This window comes from Bubalus kerabau, chromosome 22, assembly GCF_029407905.1.
Source record: "Bubalus kerabau isolate K-KA32 ecotype Philippines breed swamp buffalo chromosome 22, PCC_UOA_SB_1v2, whole genome shotgun sequence".
Taxonomy (NCBI): Eukaryota; Metazoa; Chordata; class Mammalia; order Artiodactyla; family Bovidae; genus Bubalus; species Bubalus kerabau.
Genome location: NC_073645.1, coordinates 11,178,557 through 11,192,287, shown reverse-complemented (window position 1 = coordinate 11,192,287; position 13,731 = coordinate 11,178,557). Strand labels below are relative to the sequence as shown.

Here is a 13,731-nt window from a genome sequence, read left to right as displayed (position 1 = left end):
AGATTCCAGCAAGAATATTCATTAGCTGTTAAAGGGATAGAACAGTTTCTTGTTCTGTATATAAGCATGGCCATTCCTGCCCAGAACTTTTCTCATAATTCTTGCCTACTTCTGACCCAGATCAATTCAGTGCTCAATCATTCATTCTCTCAAGAAGCAATTAGTTAGTGTTGTCTGTATGCCAGTTTTATTTTCTGCCCAGCTTTATGGCACTGTGTTCTATGGACAGTTGACTAAGTTTCTGTGTTTGTTACTTTACAAAAGGCAGAGCTTTTTTTGTTTCCATTTTAATTTTGTATCTTGGCTAAGACAAACTGGAATGTATTTTATGATAGTGGTGGTTTGATATATATGTATATGCAGCAATTCAGAATGACTTGTAGCTTTACTGATACATTTATAGTATAAATAATTTCTATGCATACCGCAAATTAGGTATAAAATGAGACCTATATTTAGTTTATAATTCTAAACTGCTGGTGAAATAGTTATAGAAGTTTCTATGAAACAATATAAATCATCTTAAAAAATAAAACTACAAAGGCATTTTATATATATAAAAAAAGGCATTTTATATATATAAAAAAAGGCATTTTATATATATAAAAAAAGGCATTTTGTGCTTTTGGCAGCAACACAGATGAACCTAGAAATTATCATACTAAGTGAAGTAAGCCAGACAAAGACAAATATCATATGTTATCATTTATATGTGGAATCTAAAAAAAAATGATACAAGTGAACTTATATTCAAAACAGAAATAGACCCATAGACGTAGAAAACAAACTTATGGTTACCAAAGGGGAAAAGAGGGAAGAGGGATAAATTAGAAGTTTGGGATTAATGTATACATATTACATGGCACCCCACTCCAGTACTCTTGCCTGGAAAATCCCATGGACGGAGGAGCCTGGTAGGCTGCAGTCCATGGGGTCGCTAAGAGTTGGACACGACTGAGCGACTTCACTTTCACTTTCCACTTTCATGCCTTGGAGAAGGAAATGGCAACCCACTCCAGTGTTCTTGCCTGGAGAATCCCATGGACGGAGAAGCCTGGTAGGCTGCAGTTCATGGGGTCGCACAGAGTTGGACACGACTGAAGTGACTTAGCAGCAGCATTACCGTATGTGAAATAGATAACCAACAAGAACCTACTCTATAGCAAAGAGAACTATACTCAATATTTTGTAATAACCTGTAAGGGAAAATAATCTGAAAAGAATATATATATTCTCTATATATTCAGTTATATATTTGTGTGTGCGTGTGATTGTGTGTGTATAAAACTGAATCACAGTGATGTATCAGTTCAGTTCAGTTCAGTTCAGTCACTCAGTCGTGTCCAACTCTTTGCGACCCCCTGAATCGCAGCATGCCAGGCCTTCCTGTCCATCACCAACTCCCGGAGTTCACTCAGACTCACGTCCATCGAGTCGGTGATGCCATCCAGCCATCTCATCCTCTGTCGTCCCCTTCTCCTCCTGCCCCCAATCCCTCCCAGCGTCAGAGTCTTTTCCAGTGATGTATACCTGAAACTAATACAGCATTTTAAATCAACTGTACTTCAAAAACTTATGTTAAAAAACCCCCAAAGGGATTTTGAAGATCCAGAAAGAAAAAGCTAGTTATTAAGACTAATTCTAACTTGTTCACTTTTCCCAAATGTTACTAAAATTGCCTTTTCATCCAGATATTCTCAAATGATCCCACAGTGCTAGATTTAACCCCTAAGAGCAAAGAGATCATGGATGGACTGGGATCTGATGAGGTTTGTCTTGTGTGTGTTACAGATGTTAGAAGGCAAAATCTGTTGTCTTCTAGCCAAGCTGTAAGTTTACTTTTTGCTGAACTTCATCTTCTCCATCAGGAAATAACGATTTGTGGTGAAATGACAAGTTTTATTTGCAAAACTTACCTTTAGTTTTGGTTAATTATTAGTAAAGGTGATTAAACATTTGACATCAGAATGACCTCTTGATCACATACAGGTTCACTCCAATATTATTGAGAAAATCTGTAGAATATCTCAACATAGTATCAAATCTTTGGAAATTAGGACATGAAAATAAAATTCAAAATTTGGACAAGAGACACTTGATCTTGAATGTTTATTCCTCAAAAACAATATCCTTTCAACACTGACCTAATCTAAGCAGTGAACTCAAATCCAAGATAAATATATTCTTAAGCAAGTCAAACTTTTGTTAAAAAATTTGGTCAATTTGAAAAAAAGGCTTTGCAATACATTTTCTAACACATAGAGTCGGACACGACTGAAGTGACTTAGCAGCAGCAGCAGCATACCTTATAAATACATCAGATCTGAGCTTCTGAATTTTGAAAGAGTAATTTCCAGTATAATTTATTGAGGCAATAGAATTCAAAACCTATACACAGCAGACATTCAGAGCTAAACAAAAAGCACTCATAAACACGTATCACTTATTCATTCAAAAGTTGTATACTGGGTGCATGCACACATGCCAAGTCAGTTCTGTCATGTCTGACACTTTGTGACCCTATGGGCTATAACCCATCAGGCTCCTCTGTACCTACTGTCATCCAAGAATTTTTGAGACACTAGGGATAAAGCAGAGAGCAAAACAAATCCCTCTCTCCCCCAGATCTCATGAAGTTCTATAGTGGGTGTGATAGACAATAGTAGGCAAGATAAATAGGCAAAATATGCACTGTGCTTATGTTCATTTCAGAGAAGAAAAAAAGAATGGAAAAGGAATGTGAAGTATATGTGTTGGGAAGGGCATGGAATTTTAGATGGTGTTATCCTGACATAGTGAATCTGGGAAGGGACCTGGCTGAAGTGAGGGAGGTATTTGGGAGAGAGCATTCCAAGAAGAGGGCTTGGCAGGTATGAGGGCCCTGAGGTGCGAGCTTGTTGATGAAACAGTGGAGGCCTAGGTGGAGAGGGTGCAGCTGAGTGAATTAGTAGAGAAATGGGATCTGGTATCAGAGAGATGATGGCGGGCCAGGTTGTGAAGGATCTTGCAGTTCATAGGAAGGACCTTGGCTTTTACCTCGAGATGTGAAGATGTGACTCATGTTTAATGGAAAAGTTCTAACCATCAAGAACACATTGATTTGCATTTCTCTAATAATGAGCAATGTTGAGCATCTTTTCAATGTTGAGCATCAAATGTTGCCATCTGTATATCTTCTTTGGAGAAGTGTCTATTTAGGTCTTCTGCCCAGTTTTTGATTGGGTGTTTTGTATATAGTGAGCTGCATGAACTGCTTCTACATTTTGCAGATTAATCCTTTGTCAAAGAGGCTCAAGAGGAAAAGGATATATGTATTCATATAGCTTATTCACTTTGTTGTATAGCAGAAACTAGCACAGCATTGTAAAGCAATTATACTCCAATTATATAAAAAGAAAGGTAAGAAAATACATTTAAGGGAGTCAGACAGGCCTAGGTGAAGGTGAGGCAAGGGAGTCAAGGCAAACAATCTGGTTCTGTTTTCATTTAAAATCTGCCATTTTGTTCACCATGAATTCTTTTCATTGATTTTGATTTTTTAAAAAATATTCCATTAGTTTATCATTTGTCTTAACTACTGAGTTTTATGATGCCTCTTACATTTTGCATTTAAGACAGGGCCTTGCTTCCCTTGCTCTGGTTGGAAAGGCTGAGGGGAGAAGCAAGGAGACCAGTTAGAAACACTGCAACAGCCAGGAAAGAGAAACAGTGGCTTGTGGTAGAATGGTGCCAGTGGGTGTGGTGAAAAGTGATCAAATTTTGGAATATATCTTGCAGATGAGTTGTATGCACTGGGAGAGAGAAAAACAAGAGATTGAAGATGATACTGTTCTTTGGCCTGGGCAGCTAGAGAAATGGAGTTGCCATTTTACTGAGATGAGGAATAAGGAGTTTGTGAAAAATGAGCAGGAACTCAGTTGGAGGCACGTTGATTTCAAGATGCCCATTAGGTAGCCATGTGAAGAGGTTCAATGCACAGTTAGATATATGAGTCAGAATGTTATAGGAGATTTATAGACAGACGATACCAATTTGGCTACAATCTGCCTAGAGATGATGCTTAAGCTGTGAAATTGTATGAGATCAGTAGGGACCGGGTGTTAGAAAACAGGTCAAAAGACTAATCTCTGGGGTACTCCAACTTTTGGAAGCCAGGGATCAAAGAGGAATCAGCAAAGGGGAATGAGATGAAATAGTCAGACAGGTAGGAGGTGAACCAGGTGAGAGAGGAGGATTGGAAGCCAAGGAGAATGAGATGAAATAGTTAGACAGGTAGGAGGTGAACCAGGTGAGAGAGGAGGATTGGAAGCCAAGGAGAATGAGATGAAATAGTCAGACAGGTAGGAGGTGAACCAGGTGAGAGAGAATTGGAAGCCAAGGAGGAAACAAAAAGGATTTTGAGATCAAGTCCCTGGTCAGGTGTGCCAAGACCTGCTAAGGCAAGTAAGATGAAGCCTGAATAGGGATGCAGACCCTGGAGCTAGACCTCCTGAATTCCATTCTGCCTCTTACTCTCTGCCCTGGAAAATTTCCTTAACTTCTTAGTCACTCAAAGTCTTCCACTCAGGGAGCAATGGTCTTTCTCTGGGGATCACTGGCTGAATATTACATGAGTGAATATTTTGGGAGGGCTTCGGAAGAGTTCCTGGAATGTAGTAAGTGCTGGATTCGTGTTGGGCACAGATAAGGAAAAATAGAAAAGGAAAAAAAGAAGAGGCAATCACCCCAACTTCTCACAGATTGTACAGTAAGAAATTCCAGAGGTTCGTGGGACAGTTGGTTACCTAGATGAGAACAGAGAAGAAAGGGGCAAAGAAATGGAAGTTGGATAGAGAAGAGAGATTATATGGGAAATATTAGGAAAGCATAAAGGAAAGAATCATGGATTCCCCTCCCCACAGCATCAGTTTGCTTATTTGTGAATCAGGATAAAAGGCAGGTTGTGACATTGCTGTTGTGGAGATGAAATGAGAAAACATCTATGAAGTGTTGAATTAGGTCAGCACACTAGGTACTCCCACCTGCCTTTCTGTCGCTGCTAATTTCTCATGTTGGAGGGGAGAAGCAGAGGAGGGGAACAGCAAAGAGATTGCTGAAAGGTCTTTCTTGACATAGCAGCACTTCCTTCTCCTCCTTCCTTATTCATTATGAAAATGAGGTGAAGGAGGGGCTAATAGTATGAAAAACCAGAGGTCTGTTCCAGCTCTGCCAACTTTCATCAATCTGCCCTCAAGCCCCACCATCCTGTTTTTTCTTAGCAAAGGAAGACTTTGTTCAAGCGTATGCTCACCACCAAACCTGCTGCATAAATATGCTGCCCTCTTTTGTTCTTCCATTCAGTGGAAACTGAGTCTCAGTTTCCTAACATTTAAAATTTAGGATAGTATTAGTTCCTACTTCACAGGGTTCTTTTTAAGGATTAAGTATTTTAAATGTATTCATATTTAAAATGGCTACTGACATTTAAAAACTGCCCAGAAAGTGTTTGCTATTTTATTATTTAATTGTGATTATAATTAATCTCTAATTGCAAGGGGGTAGAGTTGCAAAACCACTTTCTGGGAGGATAAAGTCCCAAGTCCTCAGGATGATACATCATATATTCAGGACCAGCTCCCAGATTCCCCTTCTAGTGTCACTCAGAGACCCTCTGCTGGGAATTCCCTTGTTTTCTTATATTGATACTTCTGAGCTCTCTGTTTCAAATGCTCTTTCTTTCTCTTCCCTTCTCTTTCCTACCATTCCCTTCTCACATTTCACATGACTGCATCTGCCCTGTTCAGCCTTCCAGACTACTGAAATATTGTCTGCTCTGTGACGATTTCTTTGATTCTCTCTATTGATAATGTTAGATGCCACATCCTTAATTCCCTCATGAAAGCTGGTACCTGCCTCGGTTGTTGGAGATAGTACTATAACTATTTGCTTACTTAACTAAATTGTGAACGTCCTGAACATAAGGAGTATGTTGTACTCATCTTTGTCCAGAAGGTTTAGCCTGACTTTATGCTTAGTGCTTAGTAAATGCCTGTGGAACAAATGAAGGACTTTGCATGGGCATTTTATAAACTGTAGTGACTTGCACTGATCAGAAGTAAAATGAGTCTGCATCTAATTTCCCAATACTTATTATTATGCTTGTTCCAGTCACTTCCTGAAAGTTCTATCCTAGAATGAATTTGCTTTATGTAGGAATTGATTTGCAGGTTTCTCTGCATTTATGAATGAGTCATCATATCTGAGACAATACAGTTTAATAAAATTAGAAAGATGGTAACAATAACCCTGTATGCGAGACAGCAAAAGAGACACAGATGTATAGAACAGTCTTTTGGACTCTGTGGGAGAGGGAGAGGGTGGGATGATTTGGGAGAATGGCATTAAAACATGTATAATATCATATAAGAAACAAATTGCCAGTCCAGGTTCGATGCAGGATACAGGATGCTTGGGGCTGGTGCACTGGGATGACCCAGAGGGATGGTATGGGAAGGGAGGTGGGAGGGTGGTTCAGGATGGGGAACACATGTACACCCGTGGTGGATTCATGTTGATGTATGGCAAAACCAATACAATATTGTAAAGTAATTAGCCTCCAATTAAAATAAATAAATTTATATTTTAAAAAAGTTTGAGTGCAAAGTGATTGAAAAATAAGAGCATATGTTTGGATTTAATTTTCTTCTCAGGCATTTCTGGTTTTATATTTGCAATGTTAGTGCCTATTTGAAAAACATAAAGTGAACCTGGAAGTTATTGGGGGATCAAGGTTTCTGCCTGCCTGAAAGTCACAGGTGGATTGGAATGAGCAATCACCTCATCACTTGGCTGAAACTGATTGATAGAAATTTCCAGAGTTCACTATTGGACAAGATCAGAGCTTCTGTTCCTGACCTTTGACCCTGATGGCCTCCAGTGCCACTGGGTCCAACTCAGGGAAGGTAGCAGGGAACAGAGATAAGAAAGAAGCTGGAAGAAAGAAGCAGGTAGGAGGGGAAGATCATGACTTTTCCAAATCTAGAGCTGTCAGAAATACACTGTACGACGCTCTTGTTTCTCCTTGTATGCTGCTTCTGAATTAGAACCCTAATCTGTAAAGAAAAGCATACAAAAAAGTGGAACATAAAAATTGGGCTTACATAGAGAACCTAGTTGTTGAAGGAAAAATATGAGAATATGAGGGGAATTTAGGTGATATTTGTATCTAGATTTGCCTGAAGTTATAACAATATGGGAAGATCTTAATGCCCTAGTGGCTACTAGGGAAACAGAGAAAGTGGGAAAATAAGTTTTTTGTTTGTTTGCTTTTAAAGTCTCTCAAAACAGTAAACTGAGCAAGGCATGAGACAAAGGTAAGAGACATGCACGATGGAAAGCACACTTACAGGACGAAGAAAGAATGGCTCAGCAAAAGCTGAAATGGTAGCTGTGAGTGAGAGGCAGAGAGGAACAAAAAGCAGGCGAAGGACAAAGACAGAACTCAAGTTAGAAGATTTCTTGGTGAAAAACTAAATGAAGTAATTATCCTCAACTTTAACCAAGAGGCCGACAAATACTTGATTATCTATTGCAAACGTATAATGCCAGGCATTGGGCTAGACAATTTAGAGTTAGGAAATGGAGTAGTTTTGTTCATTTATTTCTATCTTATTTGTTTTGTGTTTTGCTTTTTTTCTGAAGAGAATGGATAGGAATAGTGTTAAGCGGTTCTTTGTGACTGAGGATTCATGGGGTCCTGTGCTAGCTATGTGCCATGTGCACGTCAGATTGACGGGAGCTTCACTTGCTGCTGGACCTCTCCAAACCAAATCCAGTCTTTCCCCAAAGTCATATTGTTGCATGATCTAGGTCTTGTGGCTCAGATGGTAAAGAATCTGCCTGCAATGGGGGAGACATGGGTTTGACCCCTGGATTGGGAAGATCCACTGGAGAAGGAAATGGCAACCCACTCTAGGATTGTTGCCTGGAAAGTCTCACTGACAGAGGAGCCTGGTGGGCTATAGTCCATGGGGGTCACAAAGAGTCTGACATGACTGAGCTACTAACATACCAGGTTGGACATAACTCTTAGGCAACATGCAAGTTGTACAAGTGATTTTATCATGAATTTCAGCCTTCTAATATCCACTGGGAATCTTACACAGGAGTTTCAAATTGTACTGAAATGGTTTGTGAAGGATTTATGGTCAAAGTTTACATATTTGCCTAATGAGATTCAGTAAAAATTACTCTGTATTACTTGATACAATAATTTAAATTAACTCTAAAAGTCTCTTTGGAAAAGTGTTTACAATTAGTCTTAAGCTCATTTTGGAAGTGAATTAATGTGATAGCTCTTTATTTGGCCATGAATCATGAACGGTAACAAAATTAATGCAGGATATGCATACATAAAATTCCAGAGTGTAGCCGCAACAACATCTCACAAAGTCCTAATACTTGGCATCTTATTTTAAAAAAACAACATATGTAAACAAAAAAAATCAAATTAACCAGAATGCCTTCTATTTTTTTCAAGCATTAGTAATGAATTATGCATTAAGTTGGGCATGGTCAGTTTGAGCTTAGGCAAAGCTTAACATAAAATAATAAAAACTTGTTCATAGTAGTTATATTAATTTTACTGGTAAATACTGACAAAATCCTCCTTTTAGAGTAGCCTGCACATTTTTAGAGAAAGACACGTTTGCGTTTAAATTTCAGTTCTGCCACCATGATTTTCTTTTTTTTTTTTTTTTTAATTAATTAATTAATTTATTTATTTATTTATTTTTACATTTTTTTTAAATTTTATTTTATTTTTAAACTTTACATAACTGTATTAGATTTGCCAAATATCAAAATGAATCCGCCACAGGTATACATGTGTTCCCCATCCTGAGCCCTCCTCCCTCCTCCCTCCCCATTCCATCCCTCTGGGTCGTCCCAGTGCACCAGCCCCAAGCATCCAGTATCGTGCATCGAACCTGGACTGGCAACTCGTTTCATACATGATATTTTACATGTTTCAATGCCATTCTCCCAAATCTTCCCACCCTCTCCCTCTCCCACAGAGTCCATAAGACTGTTCTATACATCAGTGTCTCTTTTGCTGTCTCGTACACAGGGTTATTGTTACCATCTTTCTAAATTCCATATATATGCGTTAGTATACTGTATTGGTGTTTTTCTTTCTGGCTTACTTCACTCTGTATAATAGGCTCCAGTTTCATCCACCTCATTAGAACTGATTCAAATGTATTCTTTTTAATGGCTGAATAATACTCCATTGTGTATATGTACCACAGCTTTCTTATCCATTCATCTGCTGATGGACATCTAGGTTGCTTCCATGTCCTGGCTATTATAAACAGTGCTGCGATGAACATTGGGGTACTCGTGTCTCTTTCCCTTCTGGTTTTCTCAGTGTGTATGCCCAGCAGTGGGATTGCTGGATCATAAGGCATGTCTATTTCCAGTTTTTTAAGGAATCTCCACACTGTTCTCCATAGTGGCTGTACTAGTTTGCATTCCCACCAACAGTGTAGGAGGGTTCCCTTTTCTCCACACCCTCTCCAGCATTTATTACTTGTAGACTTTTGGATCGCAGCCATTCTGACTGGTGTGAAATGGTACCTCATAGTGGTTTTTATTTGCATTTCTCTGATAATGAGTGATGTTGAGCATCTTTTCATGTGTTTGTTAGCCATCTGTATGTCTTCTTTGGAGAAATGTCTATTTAGTTCTTTGGCCCATTTTTTGATTGGGTCATTTATTTTTCTGGAGTTGAGCTGTAGGAGTTGCTTGTATATTCTTGAGATTAGTTGTTTGTCAGTTGCTTCATTTGCTATTATCTTCTCCCATTCTGAAGGCTGTCTTTTCACCTTGCTAATAGTTTCCTTTGATGTGCAGAAGCTTTTAAGGTTAATTAGGTCCCATTTGTTTATTTTTGCTTTTATTTCCAATATTCTGGGAGGTGGGTCATAGAGGATCCTGCTGTGATGTATGTCAGAGAGTGTTTTGCCTATGTTCTCCTCTAGGAGTTTTATAGTTTCTGGTCTTACGTTTAGATCTTTAATCCATTTTGAGTTTATTTTTGTGTATGGTGTTAGAAAGTGTTCTAGTTTCATTCTTTTACAAGTGGTTGACCAGAGTTCCCAGCACCACTTGTTAAAGAGATTGTCTTTAATCCATTGTATATTCTTGCCTCCTTTGTCGAAGATAAGGTGTCCATATGTGCGTGGATTTATCTCTGGGCTTTCTATTTTGTTCCATTGATCTATATTTCTGTCTTTGTGCCAGTACCATACTGTCTTGATAACTGTGGCTTTGTAGTAGAGCCTGAGGTCAGGTAGGTTGATTCCTCCAGTTCCATTCTTCTTTCTCAAGATCGCTTTGGCTATTCGAGGTTTTTTGTTTTTCCATACAAATTGTGAAATTATTTGTTCTAGCTCTGTGAAGAATGCTGTTGGTAGCTTGATAGGGATTGCATTGAATCTATAGATTGCTTTGGGTAGTATACTCATTTTCACTATATTGATTCTTCCAATCCATGAACATGGTATATTTCTCCATCTGTTAGTGTCCTCTTTGATTTCTTTCACCAGTGTTTTATAGTTTTCTATATATAGGTCTTTAGAATCTTTAGGTAGATATATTCCTAAGTATTTTATTCTTTCCGTTGCAATGGTGAATGGAATTGTTTCCTTAATTTCTCTTTCTGTTTTCTCATTATTAGTGTATAGGAATGCAAGGGATTTCTGTGTGTTGATTTTATATCCTGCAACTTTACTATAGTCATTGATTAGTTCTAGTAATTTTCTGGTGGAGTCTTTAGGGTTTTCTATGTAGAGGATCAGAAATAAATGCAAAAGAAACAAAAGAGACCATAGCAAAAATCAACAAAACCAAAAGCTGGTTCTTTGAAAGGATAAATAAAATTGACAAACCATTAGCCAGACTCATCAAGAAACAAAGGGAGAAAAATCAAATCAATAAAATTAGAAATGAAAATGGAGAGATCACAACAAACAACACAGAAATACAAAGGATCATAAGAGACTACTATCAACAATTATATGCCAATAAAATGGACAACGAGGAAGAAATGGACAAATTCTTAGAAAAGTACAACTTTCCAAAACTTGATCAGGAAGAAATAGAAAATCTTAACAGACCCATCACAAGCACGGAAATTGAAACTGTAATCAAAAATCTTCCAGCAAACAAAAGCCCAGGTCCAGACGGCTACACACCTGAATTCTACCAAAAATTTAGAGAAGAGCTAACACCTATCCTGCTCAAACTCTTCCAGAAAATTGCAGAGGATGGTAAACTTCCAAACTCATTCTATGAGGCCACCATCACCCTAATACCAAAACCTGACAAAGATCCCACAAAAAAAGAAAACTACAGGCCAATATCACTGATGAACATAGATGCAAAAATCCTTAACAAAATTCTAGCAATCAGAATCCAACAACACATTAAAAAGATCATACACCATGACCAAGTGGGCTTTATCCCAGGGATGCAAGGATTCTTCAATATCCGCAAATCAATCAATGTAATACACCACATTAACAAATTGAAAAATAAAAACCATATGATTATCTCAATAGATGCAGAGAAAGCCTTTGACAAAATTCAACATCCATTTATGATCAAAACTCTCCAGAAAGCAGGAATAGAAGGAACATACCTCAACATAATCAAAGCTATATATGACAAACCCACAGCAAACATTATCCTCAATGGTGAAAAATTGAAAGCATTTCCTCTGAAGTCAGGAACAAGACAAGGGTGCCCACTTTCACCATTACTATTCAACATAGTTTTGGAAGTTTTGGCCACAGCAATCAGAGCAGAAAAAGAAATAAAAGGAATCCAAATTGGAAAAGAAGAAGTAAAGCTCTCACTGTTTGCAGATGACATGATTTTCATTCTTCTGAGACACTATTTCCTATTTTAAGAAAAGAATAGGAACATAGGTACTTACATGTTTTTCTTTCCTTTTTTTTTTTAAACACAGGATAAAATAAATCAGATCATGGATATAAGAGCATCTTACAATGTGCCTGGCATACAGAAGACACTTAATAAGCATTCCTTATTTGTTCCTTATCTGCTGATTTGGCTGACTTTTTAGCCATCATGGTCTGTGGCTCTTTGAATGGTTATTCTCCTTTCTAGAAACTGAGGGGAAGAGAAGTACAGTTTTAAATGTACTATATTATCTTGACTTCTTTCTTACTGCTTTCTTCCTTCCTCTTCTTAATAATCTAGTTATTTCATTTACTTGCCTTCATGTATCAGTAGAGAAAATCTTCAGGGTCCTCAGTGTTTGTGTGCTAGTGTGTGTATGTATGTGTGATGTCTTATAGGGCACATTCATGTTTTAGTAAAAATTAGAAACAATCTAAATATCCACTGATAAATAAATATGTTAATAAGCAGTGGTACAGTATAGCTAATGAAATTGATGTTCTAGTAAAACACATCATGGTCCCATCACTTCATGGGAAATAGATGGGGAAACAGGGGAAACAGTGTCAGACGTTATTTTTTTAGGGGGGCTCCAAAATCACTGCAGATGTTGACTGCAGCCATGAAATTAAAAAATGCTTACTCCTTGGAAGAAAATTTATGACCAACCTAGATAGCATATTGAAAAGCAGAGACATTACTTTGCCAACAAAGGTCCGTCTAGTCAAGGTTATGGTTTTTCCAGTGGTCATGTATGGATGTGAGAGTTGGACTGTGAAAAAAGCTGAGCACCTAAGAATTGATGCTTTTGAACTGTGGTGTTGGAGAAGACTCTTGATGGTCCCTTGGACTGCAAGGAGATCCAACCGGTCCATTCTAAAGGAGATCAGCCCTGGGTGTTCTTTGGAAGGAATGATGCTGAAGCTGAAACTCCAGTACTTTGGCCACCTCATGCGAAGAGTTGACTCACTGGAAAAGACTCTGATGCTGGGAGGGGTTGGGGGCAGGAGGAGAAGGGGACAACAGAGGATGAGATGGCTGGATGGCATCACTGACTCAATGGACATGAGTCTGAGTGAACTCCAGGAGTTGGTGATGGACAGGGAGGCCTGGCATGCTGCGATTCATGGGATCACAAAGAGTCAGACACGACTGAGCGACTGAACTGAACTGAAGCAGATATTTGTAAAATATAATAAAGTAAAAAAAAATGGGAGGTTATAAAACTCTGTATAGGTTGATTTCATTTGTGTTAATTTTTGTATTGTAATCATCGGACTGACTATAAAAGGCTAACTGATTATATCTGGGTGGTTAATTAAAAATTGTTTCATCATTCTTGCTTGTTTAACTATCTTAGCTATCTATAGGAGAAGGCAATGGCACCCCACTCCAGTACTCTTGCCTGGAAAATCCCATGGACGGAGGAGCCTGGTAGGCTGCAGTCCATGGGGTCGCTAAGAGTCGGACACGACTGAGCGACTTCACTTTCACTTTTCACTTTCATGCATTGGAGAAGGAAATGGCAACCCACTCCAGTGTTCTTGCCTGGAGAATCCCAGGGACGGGGGAGCCTGGTGGGCTGCTGTCTATGGGGTTGCACAGAGTCGGACACGACTGAAGTGACTTAGCAGCCGCAGCAGCTATCTATAACATACAGCTCTTACTCTAATTTTAAAAAGTTAAATTATATTAATAAATGCATGTCAATGTAAGCAAATCATCCAAAAGTGAGTCATCAAAAACTATGAGATATGGTCAAGATTC

At 38.5% G+C, this 13,731-nt stretch overlaps 1 protein-coding gene across 21 annotated transcripts in view; it reads left to right on the top strand.

The window, feature by feature from the left end:
- The window catches only part of PRKG1 (protein kinase cGMP-dependent 1), a 1,681,227-nt gene that overhangs the window by 79,396 nt on the left and 1,588,100 nt on the right, over window positions 1-13,731 (top strand). The window lies entirely within an intron of this gene.